This window comes from Rhinopithecus roxellana, chromosome 10 (genome assembly GCF_007565055.1).
Source record: "Rhinopithecus roxellana isolate Shanxi Qingling chromosome 10, ASM756505v1, whole genome shotgun sequence".
Taxonomy (NCBI): domain Eukaryota; kingdom Metazoa; phylum Chordata; class Mammalia; order Primates; family Cercopithecidae; genus Rhinopithecus; species Rhinopithecus roxellana.
Genome location: NC_044558.1, coordinates 28,297,893 through 28,316,113, shown reverse-complemented (window position 1 = coordinate 28,316,113; position 18,221 = coordinate 28,297,893). Strand labels below are relative to the sequence as shown.

The 18,221-nt window shown below is 36.7% G+C and overlaps 1 protein-coding gene across 2 annotated transcripts in view; it reads right to left on the bottom strand.

The window, feature by feature from the left end:
- The window catches only part of SYT1 (synaptotagmin 1), a 600,629-nt gene extending 598,734 nt beyond the window's left edge, over positions 1 to 1,895 (bottom strand). Inside the window, exons 1-2 of one of the 2 annotated variants that reach the window (XM_030939619.1) lie at positions 1,542 to 1,895; positions 774 to 885 (exon numbers count right to left, since the gene is read on the bottom strand). The gene's annotated coding sequence lies outside the window, so the exon portion shown is untranslated. Of the gene's footprint in view, positions 1 to 773; positions 1,110 to 1,541 lie in introns of those variants that run through there. The other variant, XM_030939620.1, reaches the window with a different exon arrangement.
- Between the last annotated feature and the right edge of the window lie 16,326 nt (positions 1,896 to 18,221).

Here is an 18,221-nt window from a genome sequence, read left to right as displayed (position 1 = left end):
ATGTGCAATACCAAATTGTCAGTCCCACAGGACAGATGGAAACAGGAAAAGTCAGATGGTTGGCACTCAAAAGCAACAGCAATTAAGCAGTTGAAAGTGGGTTGGATTGTCGGTTTATTTTTGTTCCATTTGAACGAATCAAGTGAGAGACATAGTCTCTTGCAAGGAGGAAATCAAGTCAAACTTGACGCTTCCCCTCTCTGACAGCCCAAGCTGGACGGCTTGTCTACTCCCCTTATTCAGGTTAATTGCTTTCTGTGCTCTGATTTTCGCAGAGATTGTATTCTATCTTGTTTACGCCCCAACCCACCCACCCCCATATCCCTCTCCCCAACAGAAATAAATCTTTCTCCTTTCTTCACTCCCCCTCTTTCCTCTAAGAAAGGCAATCCTCTCCAGGAGGAGAAAGAAACCCTGTGCGTGCTTAGGGTGGGAAGAGGGCGAGAGGGGAGGTGTGGGAGAGAAAGAGAGAAAAGATTGAGATTGGGGGCGGGGGACGGAGGAGAGAGAACAAGAGAAGGAAAGAGGAAGCAAGAAGATGGGGGATGCCCAATATCAACTCCAAGCTCTAAATCACAGGCGCTGTGCAAAGTGCTTTTCCAGGAGATGCACATGTGGTCTCATATTTCTCACAATAGGCCACCCGGGGATCCCTCCCTAGGTCTCAGACTCCCACCACTAAAACCCAAGTGTATCGAGAAGAAAATCTTTGGGATGGATTCGAGCAGATAGGCACCGCTGAGGTGGCCGCACCGCCAGTCCCGCTTCCTTACCTGGAGGGCGGACCGGGAGGTGGTGCCCGGTCTCGGTCCCCGGTGCTCTCCCCGCGTGGACCGGCGCGAGGCACACGCGTGCTCTCGCTGCCTCCGCTCTTGGAGGGGCAGCCTGCAACACAAAAGGGGTGTGTGGGTGTGGGTGTGTGGGAGGTTTTCCAGGGCCACCAGCTGGTCCCAGCTGGTCGCCCCCACCCTACACACACCCCTTCGGGGCGTCGAGCCCCCCTCACGGCTGAGCACCACCCTGGGGGCTTGCCCGGGGTGCAGCCTCAAGTTGCCGCTGCTAACTGCTGCTGCCGCTGCCGCTGCTGCAGGAGGAGGTGGAAAGACACTGGGGGCAGTACTCGGTCTAAAGCATCCCCACACTGCAGCTTCTCCAGGAATCCCTCCAGTGAGGAGGCGGCCGCCCATCATCTCCCAGCCCTAGCATCCTGATTGGCTCCACCTCGGCTACGCTGCGCCAAGAAGCCAATCCCAGCGCACTAATAATAGGTGGATCCGCTCAGCCAACATCTCCCATCCCAGTTCTGTTAGTGTCCCTCCATCCCCACAGCGGACAGGGACCTGGGAAGCGGGTTGGGGGAGGGAGTGAAGTAAGAGGGGAACAGATGCCAAGGAGACACAATCAAGGGCATCTGATAAAACCTCTGGGTAGACTCAAGAATGCCCCAAAACCTGTTCAGCAAGTCATATGCACAGGAGAAAGAGAGCGAGCATAATACAAAGCTTTTTTTTTTTTTTTTTTTACTTTCAATCAAAACCTGCCCTGATACTGAGCATGCCCAGACTGCAACAGCGACCTAGGAGTTTCGATGTGTGTGGGTTCGCCAGCTGTGGATTTTTGAAAAGCTGGGACCGGGGATAGAAGAGGCAGAAGTTTGTCTTTGGCCATTTAACCCGGCGGAGTTGTGAAAGCTGGGCAGGGTGGGAACATGAAAGGGTTCTGCACAAGTGTCCTCAAACTGAGCCGCGGGGAGGTGGCCCGCCGAGCTGCTGGAGGTTCATCACGCTGTTCTTCTGGGGTTCCGGGTTGGAAGCGGGGGCGGGATAAGCTGAGCTTTGCTGGAAGCCTGGAGACTTCCCGCGAAGGGTGTGGTGTTGCCGAGATGCAGGAGAAGCAGCTTCGTCCCATAGGTGGGGCCGGGAACGCGACTCCACCCATCAGCGGCGGCTGCCAGGCCGTGGAGAGTGCACTGGGAGTTTCCATTGCAGCGACCAATAAGTTTGTAGACTTGGGTCAAGTGCGGCATTGTTGGGGATGCTTTTTATTTTTATTTTTTGCCACCTCCCTCCCCCATCTCTCTCGACCCCTTACCAGAGCAGTGACGACTAAAGCACAGATCTCTCCCTGCTTCCTCTCTTCCCAGCTGAACCGTTGTGCTCGGAAGTAAGAAGCTTTTCCCTTGTGAGGGCGGTGGTGACCTGATTGTCTCTAAGCTCTCAGGCAATTTATAGCTTGGTAATGCCAAGATACCAAACAGGAAGGCTCAGCGGGTGGGGGAAGGGACCGCGCGCCAGGCTAGGGGCGGGAGCGGAGCCCAGCTGGGAGAGGGGCCCGTCCATTATCTGCTCCACAGGTGAAAGGCTTTCAAAACGCAGAGAACTATTTCCCTTTCTCACTCCCTCAACCTCGTTTAAAGGCCTTTGAACCTCTTATTTGTTTTACTTAGAAATCCTAGCATTTTGTGTAAACTTGATCAATAGCTACAAATGAGAACTCACCTAATTGGGTTCTTTATTTTACTGAGAAGATTATCTTGGCATCTCAGGTAGGGAAATAAATAGCTATCTCAATTCCCCAAACCCATCCACTTTGAACTGGAGTTTTATTAACATTGGTGTGCAAAGGTAAATGTTGCAAGAATTCAATTAACAGTAACACATTTCTTCAAGTTTTTAATTAAATCTCTTCTACTTATGTAATGTTTAAGATTAAGATCCTTATTCTAAGTATATGGGAAAAGAAGGCAACGTGATATAAACATATCCTTCTAAGTGACAAATACTTGTGTTTGCACTATGCTTGAATAATAGGAAGTTTAACCTTAGAGGTAGAAGTGTGAAAATAATGCACCCCAGACTTGTGACTTTATGTAAATATTCACTTTCCATTTCCCAAAATAGTCTCCAATCCTTATTTTTAAATAATTTCATAGTTGGAGAAAGAAGATAACAGAATTTGGTCTAAATTTTATTTCAGTTATTTAGTGAAGGACAGAAGGAGAAGAAGAAGGAGAGAAGGAGGAAAAAACGACAGGAGAAAAAGGAGAGGAAGAATCTGGAGGAGGAGGAAGGGGAGGAGAAAGAGAAGAAGGAGGAAGAGGAGACGAAGAAGAATTAAGTAACCCTGTAATTTTGTTGTCCAATAAACATCTTTGTATGAGAGGATTATTATAATATCCACTTAATATAAATCTTTATTCTAAATATATGTCTAGCATACTTTCTAGATTCCAGTGATTAAAACGGACACATTTATCCTATTTACCAATAGCTGCATATAGAAAAAAAAATGCTTATTTTAGAAGAAATTAGGCAATAGAATACAAATACAGATTTTAAAATTTCTGCTCCAGACGCTGATTTTTTCATCAATGTTTTAGTCAATTTCTTTTCCTGTTTACTTCACATCTTACCTAGCAATCTTTCTCTTTCAGTGGCCAGAATCCTTGGCAACATGAATGGTATCAGAGGTTTGTATCCCAATACCTTGAGGGAGACTGCAAGCTAAAATAAGAAATGGGCTTTACATGTATATTGTGCTTAACTTTAAAATTAATAGCATTTTCTGTGCATGAATATTAAGAAGACTCTTTATATGGTGGCTGCAGCTATACTAAGATTTTAACTCTCCCTCCTATTCCTAAATTATCTCCAAGCTCTTGGAAATGTTTTGAAGATGTCCTCCTGCTTCTACTGGGCTGACAACATCATACTTTGCAGAGAGTGTGTATCATCTCTTTGCCTTTTGAAGCAGACTCATTTTTATTAAAAGGAAGATCAGATCAATTGTTCTGTCTCTCTGTCACTCTTATTATCCCATTTCTTAAGTACTTTTATATCTAGAATTCCTATATCTTTTGCTATTGAGAATTAATTTATCTCCTGATTGTATGGTATTTTAAAAATATTATTTTCAGAACTTTTAAAAAATCCATTTTAATGTTTTTTTCCTCTTTGTTAAAAAAGTGTTATTAATTTTTCTTCGTATTTTGCTCTGATCAAGATCTCATTTTCAATATTTTCTCTATTCCTTTTTTATTGGATTCATCTATTTACTACTTTCATGCTTCCTTTGCCATCTATTTTAGGCTACAGGATCAGAATAGAAACTAAATTGGATTGGGGCGCTGAGGAGAAAAGTGTGTCTTATGGCAAGAGTGGGAATTAGGGACTTTAGAACTAGAAATTCATTAAGTGGAAACTTAGCCAAGGTTTCTGTAAACCACAGAAAGAATACTCAACGTGAGAGAGGTATCAAGAAAATTCTGCATGTTGTTGGAAAGGCCAGAATTCCCTGGTCAATCAATAATACTAAAGAGTTACATTTAATCCGGCCGGGCGTGGTGGCTCACGCCTGTAACCCCAGCACTTTGGGAGGCCGAGGCAGGCGGATTATGAGGTCAGGAGATCGAGACCATCCTGGCTAATAAGGTGAAACCCCGTCTCTACTAAAAATACAAAAAATTAGCAGGGTGTGATGGCGGACGCCTGAAGTCCCAGCTACTCGGGAGCCTGAGGCAGGAGAATGGCGTGAATCCGGGAGGCAGAGCTTGCAGTGAGCCGAGATCACGCCACTGCACTCCAGCCTGGGCGACAAGTGCGAGACTCTGTCTCAAAAAAGAGTTACATTTAATCAAGACTCACACATCATTAAACTTCATATCTTTAGTAGCCACACTAGCTGTCTGGTGAAAACTATTTATAAATATCATTACCCAGGATTGTTTCTTTAAAAAAGAAAAATAATTGACTTCTCTAAATTTTTCTATTTTTTGTTTATTTTTTATATAGATGTATATCATACTATTCTTTTCACTTTTTATCTGTGTTTCTCAAGATACTGACTTTTTGCTCTCTTTGCAGGACAGATAATTAATTGAATGTTTTCTGGTGTCAGAATTGGGGTAGAATTCCAGCTTCACCACTGATTGGCTATGTCACCTTGAAATATGTACAAAACCCCTCCAAGCCTCAGTTTTCTCATCTAAAATATGTACATAAGAACACAGCATTTATAATTAGGTTTTTTTTTTTTGTATTAAAAAAAAGCAGTGCACATAAAGTGCTAGTTCCAAGCACATAGCAAGAACTTAATGACCATTATTATCATTTTATCATTATTCTTGCTGCTACTTCTGCTACTATTATTTTTTTCCAGATTTCTGAGTTATTGGGTTTCCTCCCATCAACTCATCCATTTAAGCCAATAGTCAGCCATAGTCTCTTCACCTATGAGCATTAAAGGTAGAAGGATGTTAATTCATGTTATAAGAACTTTTATTTATTTTTTGGAGGGAGGAGACAGGGTCTAACCCTGTAGCCCATGCTAGAGTGCAGTGGCTCAATCATGGCTCACTGCATACTCGAATTCCTAGGCTTGGGTGATTCTCCCAGCTTAGCCTCTTTAGTAGCTGGGACTACAGGTGCATGCCACAATGTTGGGCTAATTTTTTGCTTTTTTTTTTTTTTTTTTTTTTTTTGGCCATTTTGCCCAGGCTAGTCTTGAACTCCTGGGCTCAAGTGATCCTCCTACCTTGGCCTCCCAAAGTGCTGAGATTACAGGTATGAGCCACCACGCCTGGACACAGAAAATTTTAATACGTAAAATGACAACAGTCATCTGTCTTGCATGTAGTATTCTTACGCTGTAATCATCTAGGATAGGAATAATTTAGTTCTGGGGGAATGTGTACTTAGGCTTTTTTTTTTTTTCCATAAAAACATTTCTTTATATTATTCTTTAAAATTAAGAAATATCCAATTCTGGTGGTAAAAAAATGAACACTTTTTTGTTTTGTTTTCTAGAAAATGCCCTTAAAGACAGTAGAGCCATCATTTTTATTTCTCTTCCACTCATCTTTCTCAAGATCATTTGTCCTGGGATTACTGGTAGTGATTTTATTTTATAACCAATGGGTGAAGAAAAAATATGAAGAGTCCCTATATCAAAATTGGATAAGAAATTGGCCATGTGGATTTTTATACTGAACATCCATGGTATTTAATAAAGAGAATCTAGAAATGGGAGAAGAAAAAAAATGAATACTGATGGGAGTAAAGTCTCTGGAGCAGAGAGTTAGAGCCCCATAATCGAACGACGAAACTTCACAATTTCCAAAGAAAGGAAAATAAAGAGCTAGTAGTTTTCTATGTGGCTTTACAAAAGCCTTTTCTTAAAGATATGACTAAGAAAATATTGGAAATGAAAAGGAGGACAGTGACTCAAAAAGTAATATACTGTGTCAGGCTGTTGAGGTTAGCAAGGAAAATATCATTTAGGTGAATCTATCTCAGGGGCAAAATAAAATAGTTTGAGCTAATGTTAGCTAAAGGTCTTAGAAAAGAAACAAATGATGTATGTTTCAAATACTCTATCATAAAAGGAATATAACATGGTGAAAACTAGTTTGCTAATAAAGCAAGGGCAACATTAAAGTTTACATTAATTCCCTTTGAAATCAGAGGAATGATTTCTATCTAATTGAACACATAGAGAATTATAGTTCAGCTGCTTCATTCAACTTATTTGAAAAGTGTCCAGAGAGACTAATCGAGTTACCCAAAGCCATAGAGGGTTGGGTGTGGGTGGGAGAGGAGTCTGTGTTTTCAACAAAATAAAACTATTTTAATAATACAATTGTGGAGAGAAGGATGGTAGACAATCAAAACCTCTACTTCAAAATTTGATTCTGCAGTAGTTCTTAGTGTTCTGATAGGGCTGAAAAATACATTTGATTCTTTCTGGGACACTTCTGGATGGCTTTTTGCAGAGCGGACCATATGAGTTTGCTTCAATATTTTATGCAATCTGTACTACTTGTTCCTAGTTCACCTAATACTAAATAAAGCACCATAAATTGGTGGACTGTTAAGGAAGGTTCATTTACTGGACATTGAATTAATAAAAAGGGTAAGGGGCCGGGCGCGGTGGCTCAAGCCTGTAATCCCAGCACTTTGGGAGGCCGAGACGGGCGGATCACGAGGTCAGGAGATCGAGACCATCCTGGCTAACACGGTGAAACCCAGTCTCTACTAAAAATACAAAAAAACTAGCCGGGCAAAGTGGCGGGCGCCTGTAGTCCCAGCTACTCGGGAGGCTGAGGCAGGAGAATGGCGTAAACCCGGGAGGCGGAGCTTGCAGTGAGCTGAGATCCGGCCACTGCACTCCAGCCCCGGCGACAGAGTGAGACTCTGCCTCAAAAAAAAAAAAAAAAAAAAAAAAAAAAAAGGGTAAGGACACCAGATTTTCTACCCCCAGCTCCAGCATAAATGTCTGCCATGGATATGGGCATACTTCCATTTGTTTATTTAAGTCTTTGGGGATATTGAAGATTTGCTAGAGGTTGATAGGGACGTGAGTGATTGTTCTATGTCTATGGGCATGCTTCCGCTCCAGGGGGCGGGAACCTATTATGGGTGCAACAAAAACGACATCTCCTGGACCTTAGCTGTCCTGGATGTGTGTCCTCACATCGATCCTAAGTAGAACTGAATAACTAGATTTGAGTATCAGGAGGTCAATAGTATAAATAAAAACAAACATTTTTGCAAAACCTGAGACACAGAAATGTTCAGTAATTTTTTGAAGATCACACGGTGGGTGACTCCCCCTCTTCCATGCCTTCAACTGCCATGGCTTAATAATCTTAATAGACATTTACGATGTATTGAAAATAGCTGCGACTATTTCAAGGACTACCACTCTGGTTGAGTAGACTCTAGAAATACTGAGTAACTTGAAAGTTGTATGTAGGAACAGCTTGAATCACATCTATTAATATAATTATCTCATCACCACCAAGGGAAATCCATGAAACTAGAGCGGGGATATTTTTCCATCACTCTCTTTAATCAATGAGGTGACTGAGTTTTAGCTATGGGCTTAAGAACTCTTAGAACTTCATTATGAAATAGTATGCATGCTGTAAAGGTTAATAATAAAGCCACCAGTATACCCACAATTCAGCTTCAGAAATCAAGTATTAAGGTAACCCTTGCCATCACCTATTTCTCTCCCCCATCTGATATTTCTCCCTAGCTGCACAACCAAGGTAACTACTATCTTGTGTTTTGTGTTTATCATTATATTGCTATTCTTTATAGTTTTACCGTATGTATTAGATTTACCTGTTTTTGATGCTTTATACATAGAATCATGCTTTAAGATTTATTTCTGCAACTTGCTTTCTTAGTTTAAGAATAAAATTTGAGATTTATGTGACTGAAATTAGTTTCTTATCACTTTGTTTTGTTTTATTTTGTTTTGTTCTGTTTTTCAGGTGGAAACTTGCTCTGTCACCCAGGCTGGAATGCAGTAGTGAGATCTCGGCTCCCGGCAACCTTGGCCTCCTGGATTCAAGTGATTCTCCTGCCTCAGCCTCCCAAGTAGCTGGGATTACAGGCACGCACCACCAAGCCTGGCTAATTTTTGTACTTTCAGTAGAGACAGAATTTCATCATGTTGGCCAGGCTGGTCTTGAACTCCTGACCTCAAGTGCTCTGCCTGCCTTGACCTTTCAAAGTGCTGGGATTACAGGCGTGATTGTGTTCAATTGCATAGCTTTTTTTTTTTTTTTTTTTCCTTGAGATGGAGTCTTGTTCTGTCACCAGGCTGGAGTGCAGGGGCGTGATCTCGGCTCACTGCAACCTCTGCCTCCCAGGTTCAGGTGATTCTCCTGCTTCAGCCTCCTGAGTGGCTGGGACAACAGACGTGCGCCACCACACCCAGCTAATTTTTTTTGTATTTTTAGTTTCCCCATGTTGGCCAGGATGGTTTCAATCACTTGACCTTGTGTTCCTCCCGCCTCAGCCTCCCAAACTGCTGGGATTACAGAGCCACTGCGCCCTGCTGCATTGATTTTAAACCCATTCTTCTGTCTTTAGATATTTGCATTATTCTGATGATTTTATATTACATACAATGCTGCTATGAACATTGTCACACATACACAAGCTTCTCTTGGGTAAGCTTCTCCTGTGGTAAGAATTGGATCCAGGTTTTGTAGATTGGAAATAATTATAATTTAAGGTATTTTATAAAAACAAAATAGCCCGAAATTAGCCATTGATGTTTATATTTACTTGGGATAAGAAAATAAATCACAACAAATCTTAATACTTTTTGTCAATGTGGTAGATGCTAATGATATATTTTGAGATTTAAATTTGTGTTTTTCTTATACGAAAAATTTGAGAACAATGTCATATATTTATTGACCATTCATATTTCCTTTTCTGTGAAATGCCTTCACAGATCTTTTGCCCATAATCTATTTATTTTTAAATCTTTCCTTTTGATTCACTGGAATTCTTGATATAGTCTGAATATTAATACTTTGTTGGCTAATATATACTGTAGATATCTTCTCCCAGCTTTTGACTCATATTTTAAATTTTGGGGAGGTTTCTTCTTTTTATATGAGAAACTTATTTTAGTGTAGTCCAATTCTATCACTTTTTCTTTATATTCTCTATATGTATAAGTTAATAAAATTTAATCATTTTATATTTAGTTTCTTTTTCTAAAAATAAATTTTATTTATATAAATATAAATAACTATATTTAAAACTGGAGTATTTACAGGAAAGTTTGCTAATGGATTTTATTTAAGAGTTACAGGGCTTTCTGATTTCTATTTCTTTTAAAAGCTATTTTGGTACATAGTGTTTTTAAATAATTTATTGATTAATAAAGTAATTTAAGTATTAGCAAAAAGTTATTCATATCCCCCATTGTATTTTAGTAACAGTAGGAGCCTTATTAATATTCTTTAATTTCATTTCTTGTTGGTAGCTTTTATTTTGCTATACTTTGAACTATTTTGATAGATACCCATGAATTTGATTATATTTTGAAAATAGTAACTATTTTGTTTGATTTCCTTTGAACACTTGTTTGCAAGTACAATCACTTTTTTATTATTTCATTAGGTTTTTGACTTGCTGTTTTTTTCCTCCAAACTCTTAAAGTAATGGGTTAGATAATTTGTCTTTAGTATTTGATTCTTTCCAATATATACACTTAAGGAATAAGTTTTCCTCTAAGCACAGCCTCAGCTACATTTCCATACAGTTTTGTTATGTCATATCTTCATTACATTATGGTTCAAAATAGTTTCTAATTTGTATTGTAATTTCTTCTTCGACCCATTGATTATTTAGTAATGTATTTCTTTTCTTTTTTTCTTTTCTTTTTTTTTTTTTTTTTTTTTGAGACAGAGTCTCGCTCTGTCGCCCAGGCTGGAGTGCAGTGGCCGGATCTCAGCTCACTGCAAGCTCTGCCTCCCGGGTTTACGCCATTCTCCTGCCTCAGCCTCCCGAGTAGCTGGGACTACAGAGTAGCTGGGACTACAGGCACCCGCCACCTCACCCGGCTAGTTTTTCGTATTTTTTAGTAGAGACGGGGTTTCACCGTGTTAGCCAGGATGGTCTCGATCTCCTGACCTCGTGATCCACCCGTCTTGGCCTCCCAAAGTGCTGGGATTACAGGCTTGAGCCACCGCGCCCGGCTTAGTAGTGTATTTCTTAATTTTCAAGCAGTTTGGATATTTAATTATTTATTGATTTTTAGCTTTATTTTAAATGGAATGGTTGGATATTTTCAATCTTTTAAGACATGTTGAAACTTGATTTATTGGTCAACAGATGATATATCTTGATAAAAGCACATGGCCACTTGAAAATAATGTATAGTCTGTTGTTAGCAATATTTTATTTATGTCAATTAGGCTCATTTTGTAAATTTTATGATTTAAATATTCAATATCATTATTTATTGGTCTGTTTACTTGTCAACAATTGATACAGATGTCAAATACTTGTATTACAACTGTGGATATGGATTGTAGATTGTGAATTTAGTTGATTGTGCTTATAAGATATTCTGAAGCTATGTATTTGAAACAATCAGATTTAAAATTGTTTTATCTTCTATTAATAAATGGATTGACTCCTTTTTTAAATTGTGAAATATAACTGTTTTTATTTAGCAATGTTATATCTACTTTGCTTAATAATCATGCAATTTCAAAACATCATGTAACATCATCAACTTTCTTTTGGTTAGTACTTTAATGGTATATTTTTTCCGTATTTTTACTTTAAGCTCATGTATGCTGTTATGTTTAACGTATGCTTTGCTACATGTACATATTTATTTATCTCCAATTTAAAAAATATTCTAAGGGTTTAATCCATTTATATTTAATGTAGTTATGTACACCATTTTAATCTATACTTATCTTAATATTTTTCCCTGTTTTTTCCTTATCCTCTTTTTCTGTGGTAAACAAAATGTTTATTTTTTTATTTCCATCTATTTACTTGTTATTTAATCATTATTCTTACTATTTTTTAGTGATTGCTTTATAGAACTTTTATTCTTTGCTTACTACAATCTAATATGCATTATATATTTACCAGATTTTCAATAATAGAAATGTTTAACTGTATTTATCCTTAGGCTACCTTTAGTAGAATTTTAGTAATTCATTTATAGTTATGCAAATATTTTTAATCTATAGGTTATTATTATTAATGCACAATATTTATTTATCTTTACTCACAAACTTTTTTTTGTTTTACTTTATTGTTTTCTGCATTTCTGTGTTTCCAGTTGGGTTCATATTTCTGGGAGCTTGAAAAACGTCTTGTCACATTTGTGTTAGTACAGGTCAACTGTTCACAAATTATCTGAGGATTGGTTTGTTTGAAAATGTCATTAATTTATTCTTAATTTTTGAATAATTTTTCACTGAACATAGAATTTTAGACTGATAAATATGTGTGGTTTTTCCCAGCCCTTTAGAGCCTTATTCTATTATTTTCTAGTTTGCATTGCTTTTGATAGAAGTGGGTGGAATTTATTTTCTTTGTTGACCTTCATAAAATGTTTTCATTTTCTTCGACTGAGGTGATTATAATAATTATTATTGTAATATTTATTATTTTATTTGTATAAATATAATGGATACAAGTGCAATTTTGTTACATGGATATTTTGTAAGGTGGTAGCAGCTGGGCTTTTAGTGTATCCATCACCCGAATATTATACATTGTACCCATTTAAGTAATTTTTCATCGTCTACCCCCCTGCAAACCTCGCCATGTACAGTCTCCAAATGTCTGATTTTTTTTTAGGATTTACTATTTATAATTTGTTTTTACCAATGGCAGTATAATTTTTGTGTGTGAAGCTTTTCTTTGTTTTATTTTGGCTGGGTTCATTAAGTCTCTTTAATATATGGATTTAGAGTTTCAATCTATAGTTAGGGCCATTAATCTTTAAAATATTTCTTCTACCCACCTTAAACCTATTTTCTTTTTAATAAAGATTTCACTTATACATATGTTAGACTCCTTAATATTCTCACAGTTAACCAAAACTCAGATATTTAACGTTTTATTTTTCTTTGTTTCAGTATGGGTGTTGATAATTTTATTGCTATGTCACTTTATACACTGTTCTTTTCTTCTCAGTATCTTATTTGATATTTATTTAGCCTATCAATTTTCCTTTCAGATCATGGGCCTTCAACTTCAGAATGTTGTTTTGTTTCCCATCTTCTACTTCTTTCTCTGTTATGTGTTTGTTTACCTCTAAATGCTTGAACTTATGATAGCTCTTTTGAAGTCCTTGTTGCTAATTCTATCATCTCTGCTATTTCTGTTATTTTTCTATTAATGCTTTTCTTCCTGATCATAGAAAGAAAAATACAAGGCTTTGTAAATATTATGTTGTCAAGCACCTGAGCATTGTTGCCGTCTTTTGAAATGTGTTGAATTTTATATTGGCATGAAGATTTATTTTTCCAAGATCAACTTGTTCATTTTAAGGTTTATCTTTTAGCTTCATTAGAGTGCATCTAGAGTAGCCATTACTATAGGATTATTTTAGCTTTCTTCCTCAGGCATGACCTCTCTGAGGTCTCCACTAAATGCTCTGGGTGTTCAGCAAGGTTCCTCCACTTGAGTAGGTCAGAAACTGGTTATTTCTCTGCCCTGTGTGAGCTGTTGAGTTCACACACTCATGGAAGTTCTCTTTTTCCCTCATGTGGATCTTAGTATTCACCCAAAGAGTCAAAGTAATCTCTATGCTGACTTCAGGATCTCTGTTCTGTCTCTGGTGCCTTTTCCAGTTCCCTTACCTGTTAATTCCAGCTGCTTCAGACTGTCCAAACTGGTCTCTCTTGAGTCAGACAAACTCAAAGATGATTTGAGTTTGCACTGCTTCAGTTTCTCCTTTCTAAACTGCAGTACAGAAAGTGCCTCCAGGCAGAATTTCAGGATGGTTGTAACACTCTTTTCTTTCCCTATTTTAGGGAATGTAATTATGTATTTCGTATTCAATATTTGAAAGCAGTTGTTTCATATATTTTATTCAGTTTTCTAGTGTTTTTATGAACGGAATATAAGTTGGGAACTTGTTATTTTGTCATGGCTAGAAGTGAAAATTTTTCATATTTGCTTTCATTTTAAGGAATGTTTTCACTGGGTTTAGAATTCTGCGGTCAGTTATTTTCTTTCAGCAATTAAATATTTCATTTTATTGTTTTCTGTTGAGAAGTAAGTCATCTATTTTATTGTTCTCAAAATATAATATTTATTTTTCACTCTGATCACTTCTAAAATTTTTTGTCTGTGTTTTACAGTAATTTTATTAACTTATTTTAATTTGTAGTTTCCCTTGATTTGTCCTACTTTGGGTTTACAGAGCTTCTTTAATCTATGGCTTAATATCTTTCCTCAGTTTTGAAAATTTTATACTCACTGTGTCTTTATATATTGTTTTCTTTCTTTTACCTTCTCTTGTTCTGGGACTCCTGTTATATGTATGCTAGACCATTTTTACTGTGCTCTACCTCTGTGTTATAGTCTTTGTGTATTTTCATTCTTTTTCTCTCTATATGCAATCTTTCTTTATTTTCAGCTTGGAATTATGTTTAACTTGATTCTTATATACAATTTCTGTCTTCTACTCTATTTAACCTGTTGTTTAATCCATATAATAATACTTAATTATTGTATTTTTCAGTTCTAGAACATCCATTTCTTTTCTTTACTTTTTTTTTTTTTTTTTTTTTTGATGGAGTCTCACTCTGTCATCAGGCTGGAATGCAATGGCATGATCTTGGCTCACTGCAACCTCCACCTCCCAGGTTCAAACAATTCTCCTGCCTCAGCCTGCTGAGTAGCTGGGACTGCAGGCACGTGCCACCACGCCCAGTTAATTTTTGTATTTTTAGTAGAGACAGGGTTTCACCACGTTGGTCAGTCTGTTCTCAAACTCCTGACCTCATGATCTGCCCACCTCGGCCTCCCAAAGTACTGGGATTATGGGCATGATCAACCAAGCCTGGCCTTATTTCATTCATTTCATAGACTATAATTCTATTTTATCACACCTTTCCTATATTTTCACACTCTCCTTTTTAATCTCCTTTTTTGACTGTCAATCATGATTATTTTAAAAAAGGCTTAACCATTAATTACAATATTTGTATCACTTGTATCTTTGTGTGTCTGTTTTTTTAACCTTTGATTGTTGTCATTCTTTTTTTTCTCTCAGCATAACTTAATATTATTTTCCTTTAGAATGCATCACATTTTTTATTAAAAATGTAGAGCCTTAAAATATATTCATCCACAGAGAATTTACCTTTTCCTCTGGTAGGTAGATAGAACAGAGCTGTTCATCTTAATGTATTAATAAGCTGAAATAAACAAAAGTTGAGTTTCAAATTTTGATAAACATTCCTGTCACCCTTAAGATGTAGTCTTTATTACATTCAACTGAGAGTCTTTGGGTAATTGATTTAATAGTTGTACTAATCAAGATAAGAAATAAAGGAAGCTAATGGTTCAGGTTTTGGATATGTTCAGTTGGAGATGTCTTCAAAGGATTTGTATGTGACAATAGTAAATACAGAATTGAAACTAAAGCAGAAATTGAAACCAGAAATATGTATTTTAGATTCAGGCAACTATGAGTGAGCATTGAAGTGACAAAAGTAGATCAAATATATAGTGATGGAAAATCAAGAGCTAAAAATGAAAACCTTAGAAAGATTATAAAATTTAATAAGTAAATAAAAATGTGAAGCTCTTAAGTGAAACTGGAGGAGGCAAATTTGGGCTACCAGATTGACACACCCCAGGTGTTCAGTCTAGAGAGCGATTCACACAAAAGAAAATAATCCACACTGGCAGATAATATGTACTTAATAAATGTTTACCAAATCCATGAGTAAGACGCCAAGAACCGCAAGTACTTTAGCAACTTTAGAACTCTAGGTGAGTATACCAGGATTCTCAAAATAAGTTTGAAATTTTAGCCAGGACTTACATTATGAAGGTCAAACCTTGAGCATCTACAAATAATAAAGAACTACCAAAAGAGATAAATATAGTCAGATTTTCTTTTCAATGCAGAAAATAAAATGTGGAGTATGGATTTGAGAGGGAGATTACAGGATTAGACATGAATTGCCGCTTCAGTGGTCTCAGCCTGAGGGCTGACTTCTTGTTTTTGTAAATAAAATTTTTGTGAAACCCAACAGCACCCTCTTGCTTACGTGTTGTCTATGGCTGCTTTCAGGGTGCAACAGCAGAGGTAGGTAATTGGTACAGAGGTTATATGGCCTGAAATCCTAAAATATTCACTTTCTGGTCTTTTACAAGAAAAATGTGCTGGCCCTTAGCCTCAGCATGTAGGTGGCCCCGAATGAAGTCAGTGATAGTAAATGGGTAAGATGGAACACACTGGGGAGATATTTAACAGATAAAATTAAGACTTCTTCAGGTCCGAGGGCAGAGTTGATAAAAGAGAAATATAGGAGGATAGCAGATTTCTGACTCAGTTAATTGAAAATTTTAAATTAGTTATTAACTAAGGGTGCAAATACAGAAAAAGTACATTTTTAAAAGAATGTCAGTTCAATGTGGGAGTTGTGAAGTTTAGGTTGCCTATGGAAAGGAGATATGATGGTGTTGCATAGGTCAAAAATATTCAGCTCTGAGAATTAGGTACAGGTCTCTGATAGTACTTTGAAGAGGTTGCTTATTTGTGATCAAATTAATGGAACAAAATAAGAAAAAAGGACTCTTGCCATTTGTACTATTGTTCTAGCACACAATTTTTAACAATAAGGTAGAATACTTGTATCTCAACATTGACCCTGTTTGCATAAGCTTCTTAGATCATAATTTTATATAAAGATAAAAACAACAGGTACCTTTACTTATAATAAGCAAATTAATAAATTATAATGAAAAGCTTATTTGTAAGATGGTTGCTTACTAAATATATATATACACACACACACATATGTGGGGGTAGAGGTAGAGAGAGAGAGAGAGGGGGATTGTCATAGTGCTCCTCTAGAAGACTCAAAGGGGTCTGTGTAATCCATTATACACCTAAAGCTTAATAATAATAATTCATATTAACTATTCCTAACCTCCATATGTAATACTGCTTCCACAGGAGAAAACATCAGTGCAATATGTCAGAATATTACAAAAATATTTTCAAAATTGGCATATTTTGTAACGGGAATACTTTGTATGTTATAGAGTATTTGTACCCATATCATCTTATTCTCATAGCCTTCTGATCTCTTTTCCATTGATCCCACTTTTCAGAGGATGAAATTAACATTCAGAGTGTTTAAAGGTCACAATAAACATTACAGAACAATTAATGGTATAGGAGTGTAACTTGGTTCTACTGATGTTATGTCTATTGCTTTACCTAGTTTACTTCTGTATCATCTACATTGGTAGTGTCAGAGTACAATGTTGATGCCAGGCAAACTCCAGAATGAAATAGCTGGGAATAGTTTCAGGCTTTGCCAGTAAAGCATTTAAAAAAAAAATTGGTGTAACTAGGCAAAGGCAGCCATTTCAATTCAATGATCAGAAAAGCTTTTCCCAAGGGAAGAAAAATCTGTGGTGGTGTTAGCTTAAATAGTAAGAATTTAACATTCTGATGTTGGGGTGATGAGATGGCAAGCTGATTCTGGGCATATGTAACAGACCAGAGGATTTTGGAATTGATTAGAAAAGTGTTAATTAGGAGAAGGTCAATGAGAATGAAAATGGACTGAATTGAAAGAAAATTCAGAGCACAGTTTGCAAAGAGCTAGTAAAAATGGTGGTTCAAGTGAGTTTGAATTGGTCTAAAATTTGGGAAACTAACTTTGTTTTGCTGCCTATTCCTAAGACTATAAGATAGGTATTTATTGGTCAAAGAATTACTTTATTAAAAATGTAGGTGTGTACAATTGATATTTCTATGATTTTATTTTATTAAAATGTATCTGCAAGATACAGATACAGATTTTTTTTTTTTTTTAGATGGAGCTTCACTCTTGTTGTCTAGGCTGGAGTGCAATGGCACAATCTCGGCTCACCTCAACCTCCGCCTCCCGGTTTCAGGCAATTCTCATGCCTCAGCCTCCCGAGTAGCTGGGATTACAGGCATGCGCCACCACGCCTGGCTAATTTTGTATTTATAGTAGAGACGATATAACTTTCTTAAGCATTTTATCAAAATTACACCAAATGTCTTGACATGTCTAATGTAAACATTCATGATGAAACGATTAAGAACTTCATATCAGCTATTCAATGAGTATTGCTTACAATTGTTTTATTATTTTAAAAATTTCCTTATTTCTCTGCTTACATATGGGTTTCTTAGCTGAACAATTTATGTGTTTATTTTTATTTAAACTAAACAGTTTTTAAAACATAAAAAGATTGAACTGGAAATTAAATATTATTAATACAATGAGGTACATTTTAATCTCAAATTTAATGTGTAAGATTTTAACTATTATATGGTACTTTAAAATATTTTGTAGCAATTTATATGTTTGCAAACTACATACTTAATAGTGCTAAAATTAAAATAAACAGTCTACATTGTTAATGTCTCTAGAAGTTGAAGGACATTTCATTTTTAAGTATAAAAGTGTTTATGATTTAATTATAGTGTTTTTTTCTTCAAATTTATCTCAACTATTTCTTTATAAACTTCCTCAAGTTTCAACCCTTATGTTTTCCAAGCAACCCATCATAAAATATAAACCTATTTTATATTTTTTCTGCATATTAAAATTTTTTTCTTCTGAATGCCTGAGAATACATTTTGTTGTTTCTTTGCTTTTTACAAAATAGTTAGAGGTTTAAGTTATCTGTCCTTTATAATTGTAAGCTTAA